Below are 27,413 nucleotides of genomic sequence, written 5' to 3' on the forward strand. Positions count from 1 at the left end.
TACCCCAGGTACCTTCCCTAATGTCCTCCCCCAGGTACCTTCCCTAATGTCTTCCCCCAGGTGCCTTCCCTAATGTCTTCCCCCAGGTACCTTCCCTAATGTCTTCCCCCAGGTACCTTCCCTAATGCCTTCCTCCAGTTACCTTTGCTAATGTCTTCCCCCAGGTGCCTTCCCTAATGTCTTCCCCCAGGTGCCTTCCCTAATGTCTTCCCCCAGGTGCCTTCCCTAATGTCTTCCCCCAGGTACCTTCCCTAATGTCTTCCCCCAGGTGCCTTCCCTAATGTCCTCCCCCAGGTACCTTCCCTAATGTCCTCCCCCAGGTACCTTCCCTAATGTCTTCCCCCAGGTACCTTCCCTAATGTCTTCCCCCAGGTGCCTTCCCTAATGTCCTCCCCCAGGTACCTTCCCTAATGTCTTCCCCCAGGTACCTTCCCTAATGTCTTCCCCCAGGTGCCTTCCCTAATGTCCTCCCCCAGGTACCTTCCCTAATGTCTTCCCCCAGGCACCTTCCCTAATGTCTTCCCCCATGTGCCATTTAGTCACGTGGCACCCAGGAGGACTAAGAAGGGCAAGGCTGCCTGAGTCCTGAATTTTCATGCCAGATGTAGAAGTCAGGCAGAAGCAGCTGTGATGAGGTTGCCTGGAGGATACAACCCTTCCCAGAATAGCCACGAGGCAAAGCCAGGTCAGGGAAGAAAGAGCCATATTGGGCTTGATTCTGGCTTGTAGCTGCAGTTCTAGGCACTGAGAACTTATCCCCAGGCCTCACCATGGCCATCTGCCCAGATCCTCTAATCAAGACTCTCAAAACCAAAACCATAAGCTCACAGTCAAATCAAACAAATATCTACTTATATTTAACTGATAATTTTGAAAACACCACATTTGCAAACAATTAAAAACTAGCTTTATTTACCAAATTTTATCACATAGTCACCATATATAGTAGACATACGAACACAGACAGAAGCAGATCTAGCTTTCATAAAGCTAGCTTATAAATAGTTTTTTCCGTCTCTCTTCAGACTGTCCCTCTTTCCATCACATGCTTCATTGCTCTAAGCAACTGCCAGCCAGGCAGCTCTAAATCTGTACTTCTGAAGTGCTAACTCCCAGGCCAAACAAGAGAATCTGTATTTCAAAAGCACCGAGCTAAGACTTTAGACCTAAATATTGTATCATCTGATCAAACCAAGGAAAAAATTGTGTGGGTGAAAGTTCAGTTAAGACAAGATAATCTGAAAAGCCCTTTAAACAAAGGTTTGACTTGTCATGTATACTGAAAACAATGGCAAGAGCTTCTAACCTACACAGGCATATATCCCTAAAAATGGAGATTTCCTTAATAAATGGAGATTTCTTTTACTAAAGTGTTTAAAGATAGCCAGTTAAGTTCCAGAAAGGCATATTTTAGTTCCATGGGTGTTCTTTTTAACTTGGCTAAAGTTATTGAGTTCAGCATGGAGCCCCTTTAAGGAACAGGACAAAGAAAGCATTGCCTATGCCTGGATGCAGCATGGATTGCTGTGAGAAGGAAGCAAGTCTACTTTACCTGAGGTCTTAGTTTTTCTAAACACTTTAGGATAGCTTTCTTTTTGCCTTTGGGACAGAATAATAACTAAGCCAAAAGAGTAACAGATTCTTTTTTCTTATCAATTAGTCACTTAAGTTTTTTGCCATTTATAAAACATCTTAAAAAACAGTAAAATATTAAAATCTTTTTAGATGCTTCTGCCTATCAGTAGGAATCCCTAGGTGAGACTAATTCAAGAATTCTTATTTTATTTTCTTTTTGAGATGGAATCTCGCTCTGCTGCCCAGGCTGGAGTTTACTGCCAAGATCTTGGCTCGCTGTATCCTCTGCCTTCTGGGGTTTCAAGTGATTCTCCAACCTCGGCCTCCCAAGTAGCTGGGACTACAGATGCTCACTGCCATGCCTGCCTAATTTTATTTTTTTTAGTAGAGATGGAGTTTCATCATGTTGGCCAAGCTGGTCTTGAACTCCTGATCATAAGTGATCTGCCTCCCTCAGCCTCCCAAAGTGCTGAGATTATAGGTGTGAGCCATCACACCTGGCCAGGGATCCTCATTTTCAAATGCACTGCTTAAAGTGTGGTCTTACTCATTTGGAACAAGTCCATTCTAGTTTTAAATTACCTTTAGTAGGATTTTACCACTTCTATAAGTGTTTGCTGCTTCCGCAGTCTGATATTGTACATGCAAATGGAGGCATAGCTGGCAGGTGGATTACTTCATTCTTTAGAAACCGCGGTTCTCCTTTTTACCTTGCACTTGGCTTTGGCTATCACATCTCCTTGATCAACTTAGTCAATGATTTTTTTTCCTACCCAAGCACATAAGAAAAGAAAAGTGCAGGGAGGAGGTAGAACACAACATTCCTTGTGAGTTTCCAAAAGCTGAAGTTTACACCTCCTACAATTTGCCATTTATTATCAATTCTGTCTGACTGCGTCAGATATAAGAGGATCTTATATCTCTAACTAGATCCAAGCCACTTAATTATCAGATCCAATGTGATTCTGAACAAGTCCAGTTTCTGTTGTAACTTCTGAATCCAGTTCGCATAAAAAATTTGCTCAAACAAACTCAGAGAGCTAAAAACGAATCTGTGGAGCTTTGGAATCTGGGAGAGAATTTATCATGATCCCCAGTTGCTGTGAGAGAGCAGTGGGCACAGTGGGCCTGGCAGGGACCCTGCTTGGTCACTTGTTATTCCTGGGCACTGGGGGAAGCTCTACTTCAGGTCCCACTTCTGACAGCATCTATTAAAAGAAAAACCTTATGTAAATTAAATTGAACAAAGTTTAACTGAGCAAAGAACGATTTGTGAATTAGGAAGACTCCTGAGCCAGAGTAGGCTCAGAGACTCCAGCACAGCCACGCGGTGGAAGGTTCATGGACATAAGAGAACTGATGTATGGAAAACAGAAGTGAGGTATAGAAACAGCCAGATTGGTTCCAGCTCAGCATTTGCATTATTGAATACAGTTCGAACTGTTTGCTGCCTTCGACTGGCCAAAACTTAATGACTGACACAAGTGTAGGCTACAATCTCTTTACACGTACAGTTAGGATACAGTTCTCTACCACTGGAAAAACCTTTAGGCTGACCTTCAAATACGTGAGGAGGTAGCTTTGGGCTAAACATAATTTAACATGTATATGTACGTGTGTATACAAGTGTGTACATGGGCAGGTATGTGCATGCATACATGTGTACACGTGTGTGTGCATATGTAATCATGTACCTATATGCATAAGCATATACATGTAGAGGTATGTATTGTATAGGAATGTACAGCTGTGTGCCTGTATAGTATACACATGTTTAGCTATGCACACATATGGGTGCGTACATGTATAGTCATGTGCATGAATAGATATTTGCATGTATAGGCATGTATGAGTGTGTGTGTATGTAGAAGTGTGTACATGTATAAGTGTGCAAATGTATGGATGTATGCATGTGTGGGCATATGCGTGCATAGGTATGCTTACATATGGGTATGGACATGTATATTTGTATATATGTATGGATATGTTTATATGTGTACACAAAAGGGTATACACGAATGGATGTGTACATGCATGTGTAGGTGTATATATATCCAGGTTACACATGAATAAGCATGCACGTGTATAGCTGTTATTCATATACAGGTGGAAAATTCCTGCCTTTACTACTCATCACTCTTTTTCTCTTTTCCTAAAGTAGCTTTCAAAAGTAATGCTTTCAAATTGGGTACTTGTGTAAAGTATTCTGCTAATGACATTTATACTCAAGTATCTGTTTCCCTCTGAGCAGTGAAGAGCATCTCACATTCACAGGATTCCTGGACTTTGGCCTTTCCCACTCTTTGCCAGTGTTCCTTCCCTGTCCTCTTATGTTGCAATTGGAAGGATGGATGCCACAGGTGCCAGTCTAGATTTTTTTTCCTGCTTAAATAGGTGTCTCTAATTCTTTTTTAATGAGATTCTGTTCTTATAGAACATTATAATGTTCTTATTGAAACATTATAATTTATCAAGATCTTTTGTTCTTTTGTCAGAGTTTCGCAATTAGAGCAGAATATGCTTAGATGTAACTTTCCTCATCAATCCTATCTCAAACTTAGGGAGCAATTTCAATTCACAGATTTGTATTTTTCTCCAACAAAGGGAAATTTATAGCATATATTTCTTTAATTACTGTATATCTGTATATATCCTCCAAATACTATTTTTTTTTTCTGCTGGAACATACTTTATTTGAGTCTCCTGAGTCTGCCCTCCAAGTCTCCTTTGTTTTCCTTCATATTACTACCTCTTTTATATTTTTGCTAAATGCACTGATATATTTTTTGCATATGACCACTTATATGAAATTCACTAATGAGGCTTGACAGAGATCAACCTCCTTATAAATTTATCTATTTAACTTCTTAGTTCCAATATCATCTGTTTAAGCTCATCAGAAATGCCCTTGATTGGGTGTGGTGGCTCATGCCTGTAATCCCAGCACTTTGGGAGATCAAGGCGGGCAGATCATGAGGTGAGGAGTTCGAGACCAGCCTGACCAACATGGCGAAACCCATCTCTACTAAAAATGCAAAAATGTTCTGGGTGTGGAGGTGCATGCCTGTAATACCGGCTGCTCAGGAGGCTGAGGCAGGAGAATCACTTGAACTTGGGAGGTGGAGGTTGCAGTGACCTGAGATCGTGCCATTGCACTCCAGCCTGGGTGGAAGAATGAGATTCCGTCTCAAAATAACAACAACAATGAAGTAATGCACTGCTTGTATTATTATTATTTGTTACTGTTAATATTTTAAACAGATGTTCTTTTGTCTTCTCCATCCCTTGGGTCATGTTTTCGCTGAGAAAGTTGCTCCTCTCTGACTGTTCAGGACCCTTGTATGGACAGTGCCTTTTTTCTCTTGGCTCAAGTTGTCACGGTTACATCCATGGCAGAAATCTGGCAGAAAGAGACAGGCTCACTGGGCTGGTCTATGACATCAGCCTCTCCCAGGCTAGAGCAGGAAGACAACCCACATAGTCAGTTCATTCCTGACCTTCTGAGAAGTGGAGACATCCTGCACGCTCTGAAGGCAGAAGCTCTCAGAGAAACCCCAGAAATCTGAACACGAAGTCCTTCCACTGGTGAGCTGCTCAGTCCTCAGCTGGGGCAGGGTTAAGCCTGGCCTCTCTGGAGCTGCAGCCCTCAGAATTCTGTGCAGCATTCTTCCCCAGGGCTCCCCTGTCCTCTTAAGCACACTGAAGCCTCTACGTTCTTGTGCCGCTTGCCCAGAAGAGGCCTGTCTCCTGGGGTTGCAGGGGAGGCGAAGGCCCATCTTCTGGTGCTCATCTTCAGGGCACCATGCTCCCAAATCCCTGTGAGCTCAGTGTCCAAGTGCTGCAATGAGCATCCTGTGATGAGGATCTCCCCCAGGGGGCCAGGGGAGACCTTTCCTCTTGTCTTTGTTTGAGCTGCATTCTGAGCAAGGCCTGAGCTCTTTGGGGAAAGCACAGGCATGACAGCAGCACGCAGCATATCTGGTTGTTGAAGGTCACAGAAGATCCTGTTTAATCATTTTTTGCACACTATTATGGGGGCTAGGAGTGTACTGACACAGGTCTGAGAAAAGCAGTTTCGACCTGAAGCTAAGGGGTGACTTGGAATTCAGTTCTAAAACACTGATTTCTTTGAAGATGAAAAAGCTTTTAGAAGGAACCTTAGGTTTACTGTAAGTAAAAAACAAAACTGGTACTACCTGTGTACTGTTTCATGTGTCCCCCTCCTGTCCTTTAGCCTGGGAAGAGAGAAGATAAAATCCCATAGGTTCCAAGCCCACATCGTCTGAGAATCTATTTCATTTAAAGACAAGTCATTAGGTTTCGTTTTTAATCCTATACTTAGATGAAACTCAGCATGACAGGTTTCTATTTGGTCATTTTATCCTTGTGGAGAAACATGGGGTATTTATAATCCTCCTGTGGGGTATGACGTCACGTTTATGCTTTGAAGATGGCTAATCTTTTCTATAATGAATCTTTCTTTTGCATGACTTAGAGTTGCTTCCTTCTTCTGACTTTGCTTATCAGTTGTTCTTTGGGAACATTGTAATTTATCAAGGTCTTTACTGAAATGCGATGCCCAGAAGTAAGCATAGCTTTAAAGGTATGTTGTGGATATTGACAGAATTGTCCGATCTGATATGTTTCTTTCCTACTCAAAAATAAACCTACAAGCCCTCCATTAGGGAAAAAATAAAATCGGGTGGTAAATCTCCAAAAAAAAATGTCCTTCCTTCTCTAAGCATCCTATTTGTTCCACTCTGATGTTGCCAACTTCTTGCTTTTGCCTTGTGAGTTAATTTCTCTGCCCATGTTATTTTGACACATAGATTTCTACTCTCTGTGTATGTATACTGACTTTGATTTTGTCAATATGGGCAAGTTGCATCTAAATATATGTGAAAAATATGTGCAAATGCATTTGAAGAGCCACATCAGATACCATCTGCTCAGATGACCTTCTTCGGGGACCACGTCTTGATATTCCCTGTATAATCACTTATCTTTGGGCCATCTGCAATTTTACTGGAAGTCATTCTGGGACTGCTGCCATGTGCACAGGAACTGCTCTCAGTAGTACCAGAGAATGCGGAAAAGTGGCAGAGGCAAACCAAGAGTTCTATGCTGATCCTATATATAACCTTGCATCAGGTGGCTGGGGGTCTTTGGTACAAGATATGTAGGAGAAAACCTACTTAAATTTATCCTTAGTCCATTAATGCTTGTAACTTGCTCTGTTAGTACAGCACTCTGGAAGAATTACTACTGGTAAGGATAGTGATACAATATTCTGATTCAAATAATGGGATATTCTGGCCAAAGATTAGGTCGCTTGTTGTCCTTGAGGAGGGGTTTTTAGTTTTCTGGGTACGTGAGAAAATGCTATTCCATTGACCGTGTCCAAATTACGTCTAAACAACTTACAAGTTGACTCAGAGCATATATAAACAGTAGGGTGGTTTGGGGGATAATTATGGGATGAATCAGCTGCTTGATTACAGTCATCGTTCTTTTAGCCAGCAGAAACAGAGTAAATCAGCGCTGCAGGTAAGAGCTGGGAAACAGCAAGTGCCCACTGAAGATATTAAGAAAACACGAGTAACCAAGGGAGCTCTGACAGAGCCATAACTGGTGACGTCATAAGCAGTGAGTGTTCAAAATGTTGTTTGATTTGATTTGCTTTTAAGGAAAAGGGAAAAGGGAAACCTCACGAGACAAATGCTAAATCTGTAGTTATCAAAAGGTCACAGTAACAAAGATTGATCAATGAATATAATGAGGAAGCCAAGAATCTTATTTTGCCAGCATAAAACATAAAGCAAAAATTCTAAAATTTTCTTTGAGGTTTAATATTTTATATCACTTAACGTACTTTGTAGAACACTTCACATGAAATTCCTAGGTTCTTTTCTTTCCTTGGCTACCTTAGTTACAGATTCTCTTTTTCTTTTTTTCTTTTTTCTTTTCTGAGGTGGAGTGTCACTATTGTCACCCAGGCTGGAGTGCAATGGCACAATCTGGGCTCACTGCAACCTTCACCTCCCTGGTTCAAGTGATTCTCATGCCTCAGCCTCCTGAGTAGCTGGGATTACAGGCGCGTGCCACCATGCCCAGATAATTTTTGTATTTTAGTAGAGACGGGGTTTCACAATGTTGGCCAGTCAGGTCTTAAACTCTTGACCTCAGGTAATCTGCCTGCCTCAGCCTCCCAAAGTGCTGGGATTACAGGCGTGAGCCACCACTCCCAGCCAGTTACAGACTTTTGAAGCTAGTAATGACCTAAGAGATTATTTGACTAAGTAACAAAACAAAACAATAAAACCCAACACTTCATCTTAAGATTAGAGAGCAAAAGTTGGAAGGTTTAAGCAATTGCCTTCAGTTGATTATTAGCAGAGCTAGGGGTAGAACCCACACTCCCCAGTGCCAAGTGCATTTGTTTCCTTCATCCCACTGTGTCATCTCACAGCTAGTTTTCCTTTCATTATATTTTCTTTCTTTCTTTTTTTTTATTGAGATGGAGTTTCGCTCTTGTTACCCAGGCTGGAGTGCAATGGTGCGATCTCGGCTCACCGCAACCTCCGCCTCCTGGGTTCAGGCAATTCTCCTGCCTCAGCCTCCCGAGTAGCTGGGATTACAGGCACGCACCACCATGCCCAGCTAATTTTTTGTATTTTTAGTAGAGACGAGGTTTCACCATGTTGACCAGGATGGTCTCGATCTCTTGACCTCGTGATCCACCTGCCTCGGCCTCCCAAAGTGCTGGAATTACAGGCGTGAGCCACCGCGCCCGGCCCCCTTTCATTACACTTTCTATAATTTTCTCCAAATCTCTTTCACCAGTAGTAAACATAGGAACTCTTCTTCAGCTGGGTGGCCTTCTTTTTTAGAATCCTGTACTAAAAATTTGCAAATGCAACAATCTTGACATTTTAACATCAAATTAAACTAATTTTCATTATCAGCCAATCAATAGATCAAGTGTTTTTGAATAATACTGTAGGCATTACTAATGCAATTAAACAATATTCAGAGTTCTTACTACCAATCTACTAATTTCAGCAAACTGTCATTGATACCTTTGTTTGTGTAATAAATCAGTGAAAACTCTACTAATAAAATTGACTTTGCTTGGAGCAGAAAGCATTCTCTTGAATATGGAACAGAAAATGATTTACTCTCAATTATTTTAGAAATTAAAAACTTGCACCTAAGGCAGGTGGAATATTTCCTCAGACAAAGTAAGTGATGTACTAAGACACTATGGCACTCAATTAAATAAAACTTCCTCAAATAAAACAATTTCACAAAGAGTCAACAGATGTATATTTTCTACTGGGATTTATTGCCCCTTCTGGTCTTGTAATTTCTAGCTGCATACTTCACATTAAGTTCTGTCTTTAAAGCATCATGTAATTGGAAATACAGTATATTTTATGTACAAATGTAAATATATTTAGGTTTGCTCATGACTTTTTTCAAATAAATTTGGCTTATGTTTGTAAACTAATGAAAGTTTAATTTCTTTCATAAGAGACTAGTTTTATTACTGTCATATTTCATGATGCTGTGGTTGTTTCATGCTTAATTTATATAATACCTTCAAAGCATTACAAAGAAGTAAGATTTTAGCAACTTCTATAAAGCTTTAGTAATACAATTAAATTGCAACAGTGATCTCAGGTTTGTCTTTGAAAGCTTTGGCTGTTTTTCATAGCAAAAGGACATCTCCCGTAAGGACCCTCCCACTCTGCTTGGGTCTGTTAGTACATAATATCCTACACGAAAAGCTTCTTGACATAAATGTGAGACCAAACATTACAGTAGGAAAAAGGACTCTAAATAGCCCTGAAATGATACAAAGCAGGATGAGTGTTCACTGACATAGCTGATTAATCAAACTCTATTGATGATGTTGACTTTACGCAGAGTACAAAGCATTCCCTTGAAAATAATCCTCTCATAAGTTCTAAGGATAAGTTATCTTCCAAATACAGCATTTTGCATTAATTTACAATCTATTAAATCACAGAATAAAGAAAAATCTTTCTCTATCGGGATTAGGTAATTCGTTAGCAGGGTTTCACCAAGTTGCTTAATTTAAGAAAATGGTTTCTTAATACTAGAAATTTATTTTACCATCAGATAAGTGCCTCTTAGTTTTTCCCCATCAGATATGTGCCTTTTAGTAAACATGAGAACTGTCTTTTAGCTGATGACCTTCCTTTTTAGAATCTTATGCTAATGAATTACAAATGCAACAATCTTGACATTTTCACATCAATTTGAGCTAATTTTTAGTATCAGCTAATCAATAGAATCAAGAATGTTTGTACAGTACTGTAGGCATTGCAGGTGCAATTAAACAGCATTCAGAAGTCCTTGTGACCAATCCACTTATTCCAGCCCATTTTTTTTACAGTGCTAGAATCTAGAGGGCACATGGAGATATAAGATGGGGCGCCTGAGTTTAAGAGGATCAGAATCTTGAAGTGGGCTCTGATAGTCTGTCATTGATCAGCATATTATGCCGTTCCTGCTGTGTTAGATACAATCAGAGGAACTCCTCCATTTTACAGGATCTCGATGGGTTATTAATTGGGCACAATACGCTGCTACCACGACACGGGCCTGTAACCTGGGCTGGGTAATCAGAGGCTATGTGGGAATTGCTTTATGGGTGGTACCAGTTTCTGACAGTCAGAGATGTGAATCTAATTCATATATTGATGACACTAGACCTGCCAAACTGTTGAACACTGAATAAAAAGCCAGCATGCAATTCTGCAGGGATGGGATTGACTGGTCCAGAGACATTCTTATTTTACATTGTGCACAGTTGTTCAAATACACAAGGGTTGAAACCAGTTTTTTTTTTTTTGAAAGAAAGAAAGAGAAAGAGAAAGGGGGAGAGAGAACAGGAGTCTTGCTCTATTACCCAGGCTGGAATGCAATTTAAAAATAGGTATTAAAAACCTCTTTTGTGCCGATAATTGTGCTTAACAGCAGAGACAGGAAGGAATAAAAGAAGAAAATAGCAAACAAACAAACAAACAACCAATATTTTATTTAAGTCTGTGAAATGCTATGCAAATCCAGCACATTTTGTAATTGTTGGTGCCATAATCAAATAAATAAAAATTCTACTGATAAAATTGACTTTGCATTAGCATGTGATAAATGATAAAAATTAGAAAATTTAGAAATTCTCATTATATTTGTAATGATTAATATTGCTAAAGTCTGACATTGATAATTAATGAAATTTAGTTCAAAATATGTTCCCATAAAATGCAAAATACTTGGTAAACAGGATATGTGCTCTGCAGGTCACTAGGGAAAACCAACAATGTGGAGTCTAAAGAAAACATTGAAAAAAGAAATCTTAAAATCCTCATAAGACACAAATGTGCCTGAAGTTTCAATGCATTAAGAAAAATACTGTAAGTTGGTAACTGCTTTATCTGTCCAAAAAGCAAGTTTTAACTCTCTACCATTAACAGGAGCCATACACAAACAAAATATTGAGAATAGTCAAATATAAAAGCATACACTGAAGTAAGTCAGGCATATGGAAACAGGAGTGGCAGTAACAATACACAGTTAAAGAAAGTTGAATGTAAGTAATAAAAGCACTAACTGAGGCAAGAAGTTATTTTCCATCTCACTTTGGAAACAGCAAGCCATTCAGCACAGCTTAAAAGAATTGCGTTTGAATATTATTAAGGAGATCAATTTGTGAGAGATGTACTTATTTTGTCCCTATAAGCTAAAATTAACTTTATCTTCAAATATTCATAAGGATCTCAAATATTGATTATACACTAGGTCAGCAGGAACACTAAAATTCCCAAAAGCAGACTTCATTATCTTTTACCATAGTGTAATGAATCTAAAATTTAATCAAGTTTATTTAATCAACTTTAAAAGAAAACAGCTACTTAGAAATTTTTAATTATTTGACCAAATAAATATTTTACCAACAAGGCAAGAAAAATTAAGTGGAATATCTAAAAATATTAATGACAATATTATTATCAAAATGTACGAGAAAGAGAGGTAAATACAGAAACAGACTTGTAGTTTAATTAAAAATGAAATAATAATAAATGAACAAAACACACAGCTGAAGATGTTAGAGAAAAGACAGTTAAAGAAATAGGAATGTCCGGAGAAAGTCTGAATACAGATGTAAGCTGTATTGATGAATAAATCTAGTAGCTGGCTTAAAAAATAAAGGAAGGAGAAGTGGTAACTATAAGAAATTTATCATATATATTATATAGTGTAATATAGATAATATATATACACCATAACATAATAATAACATTTTTTTCCAATAAGGACAAAGAAAGAAAAATGAAAATTAGAAGTTTGTTGCCATGTTCTTTCTTGGAGCCCTGAGACGTAGTGATGCTTTTTAGCTGTATAGTTCTTGGTACCACTGTACTCAATAGGAAATCTTTCAACCCTCGCTTCCCTCCCAGTCTCCTACCTTTTGGAGTCTCCAGCATGTTATCCCACTCTGTCATCCACGTGTATCTGTTGTTAGCTCCCACTCATAAGTGAGAACATGTGCTATTTGCTTTTATGTTTTGGAGTTATTTCACTCAGGATAATGGCCTCTAGTTCCATTCACGTCACTGCAAAAGACATGAGTTCACTCTGAGACTGGATAGCTTGTAAATAAAATAGAGTTTTCTGACTCACAGTCCCGCTTGGATGGGGAGGCCTCAGGAAACTCACTATCAGGGTGGAAAGCAAAGGAGAAGCAAGCACGTTCTTCAGAAGGTGGCAGAAGAGAGAGAGTGAAGGGGAGGTGTCATGCTTTTAAACCATCAGATCTCGTGAGAACCCCCTTACTATCATGAGAACAGCACGGGCGGAACCACCTGCATGATACAATCACCTCCCACCAGGTCCCTCCCTGGACACATGGGGCTTACAATTCAAGATGAGTTCAGATGGGGACACGGAGCCAAACCGTATCATCCGTGGTGTACACATACCACATTTCTCTTTGTTGTACTTTGGGCTCTGGGGTACATGTGCACATTTACCACATTTTTTAACCCATTGATAGAGCTTTAGGTTGATCTCAGGTTTTTGCTTTTTTGAGTACAGCTGTGATAACATATGAGTTCAGGTGTCTTCTTGAAATAATGATTTCCTGTTCCTTTGGGTAAATACTCAGCAGTGCGATTGCAGGACCAAATGGTAGTTTTTTTTTTTTAGCTTTTTGCAAAATCTCCATATTGGAGTATATTTATTTTTAGTGGGAACGATCTCCCTGAGTCATGGGAGCAAGTTGAGTGGAGTGCAGTGGGTGGATGGTTGTCAGATGACCACACACTAAGGGAACACTGAGGAGTCACACCCTCATATCGTCCCTTTTCTTTAGTGAGAGCACAAGCTGTGACCTGCTTCTAACCAGTAGAATACAGCAAAGGTGATGAGCTATCCCTCCCATGCTCAAGCTACATTATGACCAGAGTCTACAGTCATCTGGACTGAGTTTTCGTAGATAGACGGAGAAAGATTCCCCTGCTGATTGTGAGAAAGCAAACCACTATGTTGTGGAGATAACATCTTCTGATTTTTATTTCCTTATTATGGAGGGGGCCTCATGGCAGAGAACTGTGGGTGGCCTCCAGGTAGCCTTCAGTAATACAACCATGAGGAACTGAGTTCTGCCAACACAGATTCTGCCCCAGATGAGATGAGAATGTAGCTCCACTAACCTCTTGATTGCAGCCTCGTGAGACTGAGCAAAAGACCTGCTAAGCCGTGCCTGGAGTCCTGCATTCTGGCCATGGAAGGTGTGATATGCTGCGTGTGGTAGTTTGCTTGGGATGCTGTACAAAGAACCACAAATGGGCTGGCAATTTCCCCATTCCAGAAGAGGCTGGAAATCTAAGATCAAGTGCTGGCAGGGCCAGTTCCAACTGAGGGCTGTGAAGGAATATTCACTCCATGCCCCTCTCACTAGTTTTCATGGTTTGCCAACAACCATTGTTTCTTGGCTTCTGCTGTACCTCTCTGACCTCTGCCTTCTGTGTTCATGGCTGTGTCCAAATTTCTCCTATTTATAAGGGTATTAATCATGTCGAATTAGTGACCCATCTACTCCAGTGTGATCCCTTAATGAATTACTCTGCAACCACCCTATTTCCAAATAAGGTTACATTCTGAGTTTCTGGGGGTTAGAATTTCAACATATGAATTTTGAGGGAATACACAGCAATTCACAAACATGCATTTGCATCATTTTAAGCCAAGGCGTTTGTAGTATCCTGTTACACTGTGACAGAGTCCTAAAGCAATTGTAATAAGAAAGTGGAATACCAATAAGAGTATGAGGAAATAATAGTTTGCTACTGGGACCCTCTTACTTCAAAACAATTGTGGGAACAGTTCAATATTGATTTTAATTAAGGTAAAGCATTACCTAAAGATACGATGTATTAATATACTCAGTTCTTTTATGAGAACTAGAAACTATTTTCCTATAAATACAGGAGTTATTAAAAATTATTTTAGGCAGTTAGCAAGGGTAAAAGTTCTCGGTGGAATTTTCCTTTAATAAAAAGCCGCCACAAATCATTTATTCTCTAAGAGAAGGCAGTCTGAAAGGTCAGGCTGCAAGCAAAGATATGCCTATGTAAATACAGGCAACTAAAAGCCCAGAGTATCCAATATGGCAGCCTCCTCTCCCTTTTATTCATCACCACATGAGCAGGTGTCTCTGTGGCCACCAGGTAGAAGGAACATATGCCCCTGGGCACAGTGGCTCATGCTTATAATTCCAGCACTTTGGGTGGATCGCCTGAGGTCAGGAGTTTGAGACCAGCCTGGCCATCGTGGTGAAACCCTGTCTCTACTAAAAATACAAAAATTAGCTGGGTGTGGTGGTGTGTGCCTGTAATCTCAGCCAGTCGGGAGGCTAGGGCAGGAGAATAGCTTGAACCTTGGAGGTGGAGGTTGCAGTGGGCTGAGATTAGGCCATTGCTCTCCAGTATGGGTGGTAACAAGATTGAAACTCCATCTGAAAAAAAATTAAGCTGTATTTGCATAATAAAAGATTAGGGTGGGAAGGTCAGTCTTTTCCCTGGCTTTGTAAATGAAACACCTGGTCACTCCAATCCCCTGGGCCCTATGTAAATTAATTACTGCCTCCTCAAGCCTCTATACAAAATTGATTGCATTAATGCCCTAAACCAGAGACCTCTCTTGGGCGACCCGCTTTCCCAGCATAAAGAAGCTTTTTTTCTCTCTCTTCTTTCTGGTCTATTAAACTTTATGCTCCTAAACCCCACTCCTTGTGTGTGTCCCTGTCCTGAATTCTTTCTTGGTGCAAGATAAAGAACTAGGGTATATACCCCAGACAACGGAGATGTTTCATATACAATATGAATGCACTCATTCTCAAAGTGTCCCCCAAATTTATTGTCATTTTTCTGTTTGCTCTCAGTTATTTGTTTCTTCCCTTTCTGCAAGCACATAAGAGATGCTGAAAGTGTTGAAAATGAAAATCAGATATATTTTTGTCAATTTAAAAAATGTGTTTTGACAAATTTTTACACTTTGGAATGCAGCATTGGGACGCTAGTGTTCCACAGTTGCATAGTTTTGCTCAATTCATAGAAAGGCACATGACTGCCTGAGCTACATAGCTCAATCTCCCAAACTTGACCTTGTTTATTCACCGCGGACTGTCAACCCACTCCTATAGAGTGCAATATTCAGACATATTCTTAAAGCAACCTGCTGTCTTGAGAATTTTCTAATTTTGTTAAGTTAATCCTCAATGTATAGTCCTTGTCCTGCAATATCTGCTTAGCTCATGCCCACCTCTGGGCCAGACCGGGTGGGGTCTGAGTTTGGATGTGATTCTTCTGGGCATGATTGCCATCTATGTACATCTAGAAGGAAATTCTTCCTCTTCAGCACTCACTACCAAGCCTGTCAGACACTTTTCTTCTAGCTTAATGTGATGATACTTTTAAATAGTAAATTCTTGCACTATAAAAATTTTACAAATTGTTCTGTGAGTCTAAAATGTTTTAGAGAAGACAGTGTCAAAACGTTATTTTTTTACTATGAAGAAATAGCACATTAAAAAAATTCTAAAATGTATTCACTCAGCTGCTCTGGGGCAAAATGTTTTTGTAAAGTCATTTAAAATCACCTTGAAAAACTGTTTACAAACATGCTACCTTACATTTGAATTCAATAAAAATATTTTTGAATCCCAGTTATATACTTATCAACAAAAACATGTCTATAACTTTGCATTATGCAAAAGTTATTGATGAGCTAAATAAGTCAGCTATATTATTAACTAAACTTTATTTCAAACAATAAGAGCATGTCGATTGAGCTTACTCTATGTTGGGAATTTTTACTAAGCACTTAAATTAATGAATTTAATCCTCTCAATAACTTCATAAGATAGGTTATATTTTCATTCTCGTATTCCAGTTGAAAAAAATAGAATCTAAAGAAGCTTATTCAAAGTAGTATATTTTGAATTGACACAAACCCAAATAGACTGATTCCTGAAATCATACTCTTAAATATATAAATAGACAACTTAATTACTTAAAAATAAGTCTTTGGCCTCACTGATGTCATCTGTTTATTCATTTCTTAGAATATTTACTAGGCATGTGCCACAAGCAGGTGCTGTCCTAGGTGCTGAGGATTAACTGGTAGGCAGGACAAGGTCCTCTTCTGGTCATCTCGGGGAGTGAGAGCAGTGGGACCCAATGTGTCCATAGAGTGTTGAGAGTGCACTGAGTTTCTCTCTGACTCTCTCGGCAGTTGAGAAAGGCTTCCTGGAGAAGGCTGACATCAGACCTATGACATTTGTCACTCAACTGAGACCTAATGAAGCTGGAGCGGGGTCACTGGCTGTGGATTGTGCAATAGGGAGAAATGAGACTGGAGAGGCAAGAAGGTGCTATATAGAGAAGGACCTTGTTTCACCCACTAAGAATCTAGGTCACCATTCACAAAGCAAAGGCGGGAGCAGGGCTGGGGTGGAGGCACCCAAGGCTGCCTTGAATGGGAAGATTTACACACACACACACACACACACACACACACACACACACACACAATTAATGCCTCTTGAATATGAGTCATATGGCTGTATCTTCATCCACATCTGTTGCTGCCTTCAAACACCCTATCTGCTATATTTCATTCCCCCATGTCATACATGTACCAGAAATTTAAGTTGATCTAAATTCAAGTCATTTCCTTTTACTTTCCACCCTAGACTCTTCCATCAATTCATTCAATTAACAAATAATGACAATATTGTTTGCAAGTTGCACAAGCCAGAAATCTAGGAGTTAACCTTCTTCTGTTGTCTTCATTCTGTGCTGTAATGTTATGGCTTTTGACACTGACTGTCTGGATTTAAACTTTGTCTCTTCTGTTGAAAAGATATAGAACTCTGTACACGGTAATATAATCTTTCTGTGCCTTAGTTTCTTCAGGTTAGCAATAAGGCAGATAATATGGAGTTTGGGATATTGTAAAGTTTCAGATAAATAACTCATGTAAAGCCTAAGAACAGAGTTTGAACACACGTACGTATATATAGACATACACATAGATATTTATAAGATAAATATAAATAGGGATAAAATCAAAACATCTACTGTACTAAGATTGCATTTAAATGTAATGTTGTTTGCTTAAGAGCCAAACACTCAGCAATCAAGGGTACTCTGCTTCCTTGGAAGTATCTGGGAATAAATAACAAAGTGCATTAAAAGAAATGATGTCAGAACTACAATATTTTAGCTGTCACATTACAAGAAAGCTGCTTCTCACTGCAGTCTTGTAGGTTGTTTCTGTTTAGGTGTATTCATTCGTCTCTGTATACCTGCAGTGTAATATGCACGATTCCTTGCTTTTGGGTTTTATGTATAGGACCTTGAACAATCTATTGTTGCTTTAAAGTAAATAAATTCTAAAAACTTATCTTTCTAAAAAAATAAATGAAAGAATATAGATGATGAGAGTTGATCTGCAGTGCCTTTTCTCTACATTTTTTTTTTCCTTCTTATATGAGAATTGGAAAGAAAGGTATTTGGCTTAGCTGGAGAAGCTGCATTGTAGTGGAGAGAATACTTGCAACCTATTCCAAATCAGGAACTATGCCTTATCCATTTTTATTTTTTCTACCGTACCTCATCTAATACCTTAATTCAGTAAGTTCTCCATAAATATTTATTGACAAAAGCTGTGTGCTATTCAGAAATAGAAAAACTGAGTTTCATTTTACGATTGAAGTTTACTTTCTTTAGTTGTATTCTTCTTAAAAATGTCTGTTTTTTTCTCTCAGATCTGCAAATACCTATGAGTTATTGATTATCAGTAAAGTACTAAGTTGAGGTAACAGCATAACAGTAGGGGAAAATAACCACCTGTGGGTCCCTTAATATGTACAGCTTTGCTGGAATGTCTTGACTTCTTGCTATAAATGCAGCAATAGGTCAGGCATGGTGGGTCACACCTGTAATCCCAGCACTTTGGAAGGCCGAGACAGATGGATCACATGAGGTCAGGAGTTTGAGACCAGACTAGTAAACACGGTGAAGCTCCATCTCTAATGAAAATACAAAACTTAGCCAGGTGTGGTGGCATGTGCTACTTGGGAGGCTGAGGCAGGAGAATTGCTTGAACCTTGGAGGTGGAGGTTGCAGTGAACCAAGATTGCACCACTCCACTCCAGCCTGAGCAACAACAGCAAAACTCCTTCTTAAAATAAATAAATAATAAGAGGAGATCCAAGATGACCAAATAGAAACAGCTCTGGAGTGCTGTTCCCAGCGAGAGCAAGGCAGAGGGTGAGTGATCATTGCATTTCCAAATGAGGTACCAGGTGCATCTCAGTGGGACTGGTTGCACAGTCAGAGCCCAAGAAGGGTGAGCTGAGGCAGGGTAGGGCACTGCCTCACCCAGGAAGTGCAACCACCGGAGGACCCTCCCCGCTACCCAACAGAGGCCATCAGGGGCGTTTCCATCCACTCCAGCACTCTGGTTCAGATACTGCACTTCTCCGGCAGTTTTTACTGCTCACAGACCAGGAGATTACCGGGCTGAAAAGTGCCATGGGTTTCCAGCACAGCTGTTTCAGCCAGTGCTGTGGGTTTCCACATAAAAACTGACACAAACCTGGGTGGCCCTTTCAAGTGATGCCTGGAACACCTGGGAGACAGAGTCATCCATTCAACTTAAAAAGAGGGGGCTGAAAACAGAGAGCCAGGTGATCTCGTGTGGTGGGTCTCACCCTTACAAAGACCAGCAATCTGAAAATGCTCTGGATTGAGAGTCTCACAGCAAGTGCAGTTGAACCTGGAATGGTCCAGCTCTGTGTGGGGAAGGGCATCCACCATTACAGAGGCAGACTGAGGCAGTTCTACCTGTACCTCTGTAAACAAAACTGCAAGGAAGTTTACACAGCAGCTCGGCAGAGTCCGTGGCAGCTCAGCAAATACCTCTGCTGGCAGACTGTGACTAGACTACCTCGTTGCTGGGAATGGTGCCTCTGAAAAAAGGCAGCAGCACATCAGGAACTTATAAATAAAGTCCAATCTTCCCAGGACAGAGCACCTGGGAAGAGACGGTTATGAGTTCTGCTGCAGCAGACTTAAATGTACCTGCCCAGCAGCTCTGAACAGAACAACAGAGCTCTCAGCACAGCACTAATCTCTGATAAGGGACAGACTGTCTCCTCGAGTGGCTCCCCAAGCCCTGTATATCCAAACAGACACCTCATAAAGGAGAGCTCTGGCTGACATCTGGCCATCTTTGTCTTGGGACAAAGATAACAGAAGAAGAAACCAGCAGCAACCTTTACTGTTCTGCAGCCCCCCAAGCAAGCAGGGTCTGGAGTGGGCCTCCAGCAGTCCTGCAATGGAGGGGTCTGACTGTTAGAAGGAAAACTAAAAACCAGAAAGAAATAGCTTCAACATCAACAAAAAGGATGTCCACTCAGAGACTACATCTGAAATAACCAACTTCAAAGACCAAAGGTAGATAAATCTACCAAGATGGGAAGAAACCAGCATGAAAAGGATGAAAACACACACAAAAAAACAGAATGCCTCTCTTCCCACAATGGATCAAAACTCCTCACCAGCAAGGGAACAAAGCTGGATTGAGAATGAATCTAAGGAACTGACAGAAGCAGGCTTCAGAAGGCTGGTAATAGCAAACATCTCTGAGCTAAAAAAACATGTCCTACCCCAATGCAAAGAAACTGAAAACCTCAAAAAAAGGTTAGACAAAATGCTAACTAGAATGACCAGATTAGAGAACATAAATGACTTGATGGAGCTGAAAAACACAGCAGGAGAACTTCACAAAGCATACACAAATTTCAATATCCGAATTGACCAAGCAGACAAAAGGATAACAGAGATTAAAGATCAACATAGTGAAATAAAATGAGAAAGCAAGATTAGAGAAAAAGAGTAAAAAGAAATGAACAAAGCCTCCAAGAAATATGAGATTATGTGAAAAGACCTAATCTACGTTTGGTCAGCATACCTGAATGTTACAGGAAGAATGAATCCAAGCTGGAAAACACTCTTCAGGATATTATCCAGGAGAACGTCCCCAACCTAGCAAGGCAGGCCAATATTCAAGTCCAGGAAATACAGAGAACCCACAAAGATATTCCTCAAGAAGAGAAACTCCAAGGAACATAATCATCAGATTCATCAGAGTTGAAATGAAGGAGAAAATGCTAAGGGCAGCCAGAGAGAAAGGTCAGGTTACTCACAAAGGGAAGCCCATCAGACTCACAGAGGATCTCGGCAGAAATTCTACAAGCCAGAAGAGAGTGGGGACTGATATTCAATATCCTTAAAGAAGAGAACTTTCAACCTAAAATTTTATATCCAGCCAAATTAAGCTTCATAAGGGGAAGAGAAATAAAATCCTTTACAGACAAGCAATTGCTGAGAGATTTCATAATCACCAGGACTGCCTTACAAGAGCTCCTGAAAGAAGCACTAAACATGGAAAGGAACAACCAGTAGCAGCCACTCAAAAAACATTCCAAGTGGTAAAGACCATTGACACAATGAAGAAATTGCATCAACTAATGGGCAAAACAACCAGCTAGCATCAAAATGGCAGGATCAAATTCACACATAACAATATTAACCTTAAATGTAAATGGGCTGAAAGCCCCAATCAAAAGACACAGTCAAATTGTATAAAAACTCAAAACCCATTGGTTCGCTGTATTCAGGAAATCCATCTCATGTGCAAGGACATACTTAGGCGCAAAATAAAGGGATGGAGGAAGATTTACCATGCAAATGGAGAGCAAAAAAAAAAAAAATCGGCCAGGAACGGTGGCTCAAGCCTGCAATCCCAGCACTTTGGGAGGCTGAGGTGGGTGGATCATGAGGTCAAGAGATTGACACCATCCTGGTCAACATAGTGAAACCCCATCTCTACTAAAAATTCAAAAAATTAGCTGGGCATGGTGGCGCATGCCTGTAGTCCCAGCTACTCAGGAGGCTGAGGCAGGAGAATTGCCTGAACCCGGGAGGCGGAGGTTGCGGTGAGCCGAGATCGCACCATTGCACTCCAGCCTGGGTAACAAGAGCAAAATCTCCATCTCAAAAAAAAAAAAAAATCAGGAGTTGCCTAGTCACTGATAAAATGAACTTTAAACCAACAAAGATCAAAAGAGACAAAAAAAGGGCATTACATAATGGTAAAAGGATCAATGCAGCAAGAAGACTTAGGATCCTGAATATAAATGCACCCAATACAGGAGCACCCAGATACATAAAGTAAGTTCTTAATGACCTACGAAGAGACTTAAACTCCCACACAATAATAGTGGGAGATTTTAACACTCCACTGTCAATGTTAGAAAGATTAACAAAACAGAAAATTATCAAGATATCCAGGACTTGAACTCATATCTGGACCAAGTGGTCCTAATAGACATCTACAGAACTTTCCACCCCAAATCCACAAAATATACATTTTTCTCAGTACCACTTTGCACCTACTCTAAAACTGACCACATAATTGGAAGTAAATCACTCCTCACCAAATGCAAAAGAATGGAAATCAAAACAGTCTCTCAGACCACAGTGTAATCAAATGAGAACTCAGGATTAAGAAACTCACTCAGAATCACACAACTTCATGGAAACTGAACAACTGGCTCTTGAATGTTGACCAGATAAATGATGAACTGAAGGCAGAAAAAAGATGGTCTTTGAAAGCAAGGAGAATGAAGACACAACTTACCAGAATCTCTGGGACACATTTAAAGCAGCATCTAGAGGGAAATTTATAGCAATAAATGCCCACATGAGAAATGAGGAAAGATCTAAAATCAACACCTTAGTGTGAACATTGAAACAGCTAGAGGAGCAAGATAAAAAAAAAAAAAACTCAAAGCCTAGCAGAAGACAAGAAATAACTAAGATCAGAGCAGAACTGAAGGAGATAGAGACAAAAAACCCTTCAAAAAAATCAATACATCCAGGTGCTGTTTTTTTTAAAAGATTAACAAAATAGACTGTTAGCCAGATTAATAAAAAAGAAAATATAGAAGAAACAAATAGATGCAATAAAAAACGAAAAAGGGGATATCACCACCAATTCCACAGAAATACAAACTATCATCAGAGATTACTTCAAACAACTCTAGCACATAAACCAGTAAACCTGGCAGAAATGGATAAATTCCTGGGCACTTGCATCCTTCAGACTAAACCAGGAAGAAGTTGAAACTCTAAACAGACCAATAATAACAGCTGAAGTTGAGGCAGCAATTAATAGTCTACCAACCAAAAAATGGCCAGGCCAGACGGGTTAACAGTCAAGTTTTACCAGATGTACAAAGAGGAGCTGATACCATTCCTTTTGAAATTATTCCAAACAATACAAAAAGAGAGTCCTCCTTAACTCATTTTATGAGACCAACATCATCATGATACCAAAACCCAGCCGAGGCACAACTAAAAAAGAAAACTTCAGGCCAATATCCGTAATGAACAAAGATGCAAAGGTCTTCAATAAAATATTGGCAAACCCATTGCAACAGCATATCAAAAAGCTTATCCATTACAATCAGGTAGGCTTCATCCTGGGGATGCAAGGCTGGTTCAACATACTCAGGTCTATAAACATAATCCACACATAAACAGAACCAAAGACAAAAACCACATGATTATCGCAATAGATGCAGAGAAGACCTTCGACAAATATCAATAGCCCTTTATGCTAAAAACTCTCAATAAACTAGGAATCGATGGAACATATCTCAAAATAATAAAAGCTATTTACAACAAACCCACAGCCAATATCATACTGAATGGGCAAAAACTGGAAGCATTTCCTTTGCTATTGGGCACTAGACAAGGATGCCCACTCTCACCACTCCTATTCAATATACTATTGGAAATTCTAGCCAGAGCAATCAGGCAAGAAAAAGAAATAAAAGGTATTCAATTAGGAAAAGAAAGTCAAATTATCTCTATTTGCAAATGACAAGATTGTATATCTAGAAGATCCCATCATCTCAGCCCAAAATCTCCTGAAACTTGAGCAAAATCTCCTTAAGCTGATAAGCAACTTCAGCAAAGTCTCAGGATACAAAATCAATGTGCAAAAACCACAAGCATTCCTATGCACCAATAACAGACCTAAAGAGAGCTAAATCAAGAACAAACTGCCATTCACAATTGCTACAAAGAGAATAAAATACCTAGGAATACAACTAACAAAGGATATAAAGGACCTCTTCACAGAGAACTACAAACCACTGCTTGAGAAAATAAGAGAGGACACAAACAGATGAAAAACCATTTCATGCTCATGGTTAGGAAGAATCAATATTGTGAAAATGGCCATACTGCCCAAAGTAATTTATAGGTTCATTGCTATCCTCATAAAGCTACCTATGATCCTCTTCACAGAACTGGATAAAAACACTTTAAACTTCATATGGAACCAAAAAAGAGCCCACATAGCCAAGACAATATGAAGCAAAAAGAACAAAGCTGGAGGCATCATGCTACCTGACTTCAAACTATACTGCAAGGCTACAGTAATCAAAACAGCATGGTACTGGTACAAAAACAGAGATATAGACCAACAGAACCGAACAGAAGCCTTGGAGGCAATGCCACACATCTGCAACCATCTGATATTTGACAAATCTGATAAAAACAAGCAATGGGGAATGGATTCCTATTTAATAAATGGTGTTGTGAAAACTGTCTAGCCATGTGCAGAAAGCAGAAACTGGACCCCTTCCTTTCACCTTACACAAAAATTAACTCCAGATGGATTAAAGATTGAAACATAAGACCTAACACCATAAAAACCCTAGAAGAAACCTAGGCATAACCATTCAGAACATAGGCATAGGCAAGGACTTCATAACTAAAACACCAAAAGCATTGGCAACAAAAGCCAAAATAGACAAATGGGATCTAATTAAACTCCACAGCTTCAGTACAACAACAACAACAACAAAATCATTAGAGTGAACTGGCAACCAACAGAATGGGAAAACAGTTTTGCATTCTACCCATCTGACAAAGGGCTGATATCTAGAATCTACAAAGAACTAAAACAGATTTACAAGAAAAAATCAACCAAACCCATTCAAAATTGGGTGAAGAATATGAACAGACACTTTTCAAAAGAAGACATATATGAGACCAATGCTCCTCATCGCTGGTGATTAGAGAAAGGCACATCAAAACCACATTGAGATACCATCTCACACCAGTCAGAATGGCGATCATTAAAAAATCTGAAAACAACAGATGCTGGAGAGGATGTGGAGAAATAGGAACACTCTTACACTGCTGATGGGAGTGTAAATTAGTTCAACCATTGTGGAAGACAGTGTGACAATTCCTCAAGGATTTAGAAATAGAAATTCCATTTGACCCAGCAATCCCACTACTGGGTATGTTCCCAAAGGATTGTAAATCATTCTATTATAAAAACACAGGCACACGTTATGTTCACTGAGGAACTGTTTACAATAGCAAAGACCTGGAACCAACCCAAATGCCCATCGATAATAGACTGGACAAGGAAAATGTGGCACATATACACCATGGAATACTATGCAGTCATAAAAAATGATGAGTTCGTGTCCTTTAGGGACGTGGATGAATCTGGAAATCATCACTCTCAGCAAACTGATACAAGAACAGAAAATGAGACATCACATGTTCTCACTCATAGGCAGGTGTTAAACAATGAGGACACAGGACATAGGGAGGGGAGCATCACACACTGGGGTCTGTTGGGGGGAACTAGGGGAGGGACAGCAGTGGGTGAGGAGGTTAGGGAGAGATAACATGGGGAGAAATGCCAGATACAGGTGACAGGGGGATGGAGGCAGCAAACCACTTTGCCGTGTATGTACCTATGCCACAATCCTACATGATCTGCACATGTACCCCAGAACCTAAAGCACAATGAAAAAAAAAATACCAATTTAAAAATGAAATAAATAAATAAATAAATAAAAGTAGTAATAGAAATATTTTCAACAGACGCCTTTGCCACCAGTTCATTGGCAAAGCTGTCCAGACAACGGCAGCTTCTATTGCCACCATCCTTCCTCTCTTTCTGAATAATTCTCTGTCCCCAGTAGTTCAATATTTTCATGTTGCTTCTAGATCGTTTCAAATCTCCCACCTATGCTTGCTCCATTAAAGTGGCTCAGGCTTTGAAATGGCCTAGTCTCTGTGGTTAACTTAAATGTTCAGAATTGTTTTGTTGTTTTTTTTTTTTTGAGATGGAGTTTCACTCTGTTGCCCAGGCTGGAGTGCAATGACATTATGTCACCTCACTCCACCCTCCACCTCCCAAGTTCAAGCAATTCTCCTGCCTCGGCCTCCCAAGTTGCCGGGGTTACAGGTGTGCACCACCAACCACGTCGAGCTAATTTTTGCATTCTTAGTAGAACGAGGTTTCACTATGTTGGCCAGGTGGTGTTGAACTCATGACCTCAAGTGATCCACTGGCTGTGGCCTCCCAAAGTGCTGGCATTATAGAGGTGAGCCACTGCACCTTATCTTCAGAAATTTTTTATCCAATTATGGTAATAAGACAGTAATATGGTCATTAACTTGTAAACCTTGCAAGAAATCTTGAATTTTCTTCAATGAATTGTTTTTGAATCTTATAAATGAAGACTTTTTATCAAAAACAAGGACAAAAGAAAGCAAAAGTTAGAAGTAGAGAACAAAAAGAAAACAAATAACCATAACCAGTATTCTAGACATGTCACTGTTGTCATTTTGAGATGCTTTGATTTTAGTTTAATTTCTGGTATGTTTTAATATCATTGAGTTCCTATTTATAAGTCATACTCTTATTTTGTTTGGTGTTATAGCATTTTCAGTTTGTTGTGTCATTTTAAAAATCATCCTAAATTTCATATTCATGTTTGCTCAATAATCTTTCACATCATATTCCTCTTGAATGTAATTCATATATGATAAGGTGAAGATGTAAGTTGTTTTCACTTTCTCTTCTTTAAGGAATAATTTGCTAGTTGCCCAGAACAAAAGTAACCTCTCTCTCCATTTTCCGATTTGTGCTGCCTAAGTTTGATTGCATGGTAAGATGCTCTGAGGTTGTTATCCTGTTTTATTTTTTCAGGTATTTTCCTACCAATATTAAGAATTTTTATTTTTTAACTTCATATGTAGTACTTTTACTCTCTGGGAATGTAGATTTCTGCATATCTTAGTTTCCAGATCATCTGTTTTCATATGAAATTTTAGAGACTGTATTAGGCAGTTTTTGCATTGCTATAAAGAAATACCCAAGACTGGGTAATTTATACAGAAAAGAATTTGGCCTGGCACGGTGGCTCACACCTGTAATCCCAGCACTCTGGGAGGCAGAAGCGGTTGGATTGCAAGGTCAAGAGATTGAGACCATCCTGGCCAGCATGTTGAAACCCCATCTCTACTATCTGCTCAGCTTCTCCGGAGGCTTCGGGGAGGCTTTACTCATGGTTCAGGCAAAGGAGAGCAGGGGCAGGGCACATGACATGAGCGGGAGCAAGAGAGTTGGGGGAGGTCCCACAACAGATCTCGGGAGAACTCACTGGCTATGGTGAGAACAGCAGAAAGACAAGAGGGAAACCCTCCCACATCCAGATGCCTCCCACCAGGCTCCACCAACACTGGGGATTACATCTCAACAGGAGGGTTGAGACGGATATCCATACTGTATCAGAGGCTACTTTTGAAAGTTCCATGTTTATTCGCAAAAAGCTTTTCATAATATTATCATATCTTTTTGATTCTGATAAAAATACAAATCATAAAGTTACCATCTTAATCACTTTCAGGGCCCAGTACAGTTGTGCCACAGAGGGCATCTCAAAAAACAAGTTCCTAGTAGGTAGCAGGTATGGCTGAGACACTTTGAGGAGTCGCCAGATCTCAAGCACTGCAGCCAGGGCTCTCCTGCTTCTTTCTTCATTGTGCCGAGTCCCTAGTGAATAAAAGGCGCCATGCAATGCCTGCCCTTACTAAGATTCGACGTTGCTCTTCCCGGGGCTCCTCCGGAGGGTCTGCAGATTGCTTCGCATCCCACTTGCTGCGACATGCAAAAGCAGGGATCTGAGACTGTGGTCGCCCAGCAAAATGGAACTGACTAGACGGGTCTCTCTTGCTCTCACTCTCTGCTCTTTCTTCTTGGCACTGTTGCCCTCTCTGGCCATTAAAGAAATAACCTAGAGGAGATTGTGACACCCCATCTAACACGACGTTATTGTCTTTACTTCTTTCCCC

General features: G+C 40.0%; 1 protein-coding gene across 2 annotated transcripts in view; it reads left to right on the forward strand.

The window, feature by feature from the left end:
- PXDNL (peroxidasin like) overlaps positions 1-27,413 on the forward strand; it is a 513,916-nt gene that overhangs the window by 458,332 nt on the left and 28,171 nt on the right. The window lies entirely within an intron of this gene.

The sequence above is a fragment of the Callithrix jacchus genome, chromosome 16, assembly GCF_049354715.1.
Source record: "Callithrix jacchus isolate 240 chromosome 16, calJac240_pri, whole genome shotgun sequence".
Lineage (NCBI taxonomy): Eukaryota > Metazoa > Chordata > Mammalia > Primates > Cebidae > Callithrix > Callithrix jacchus.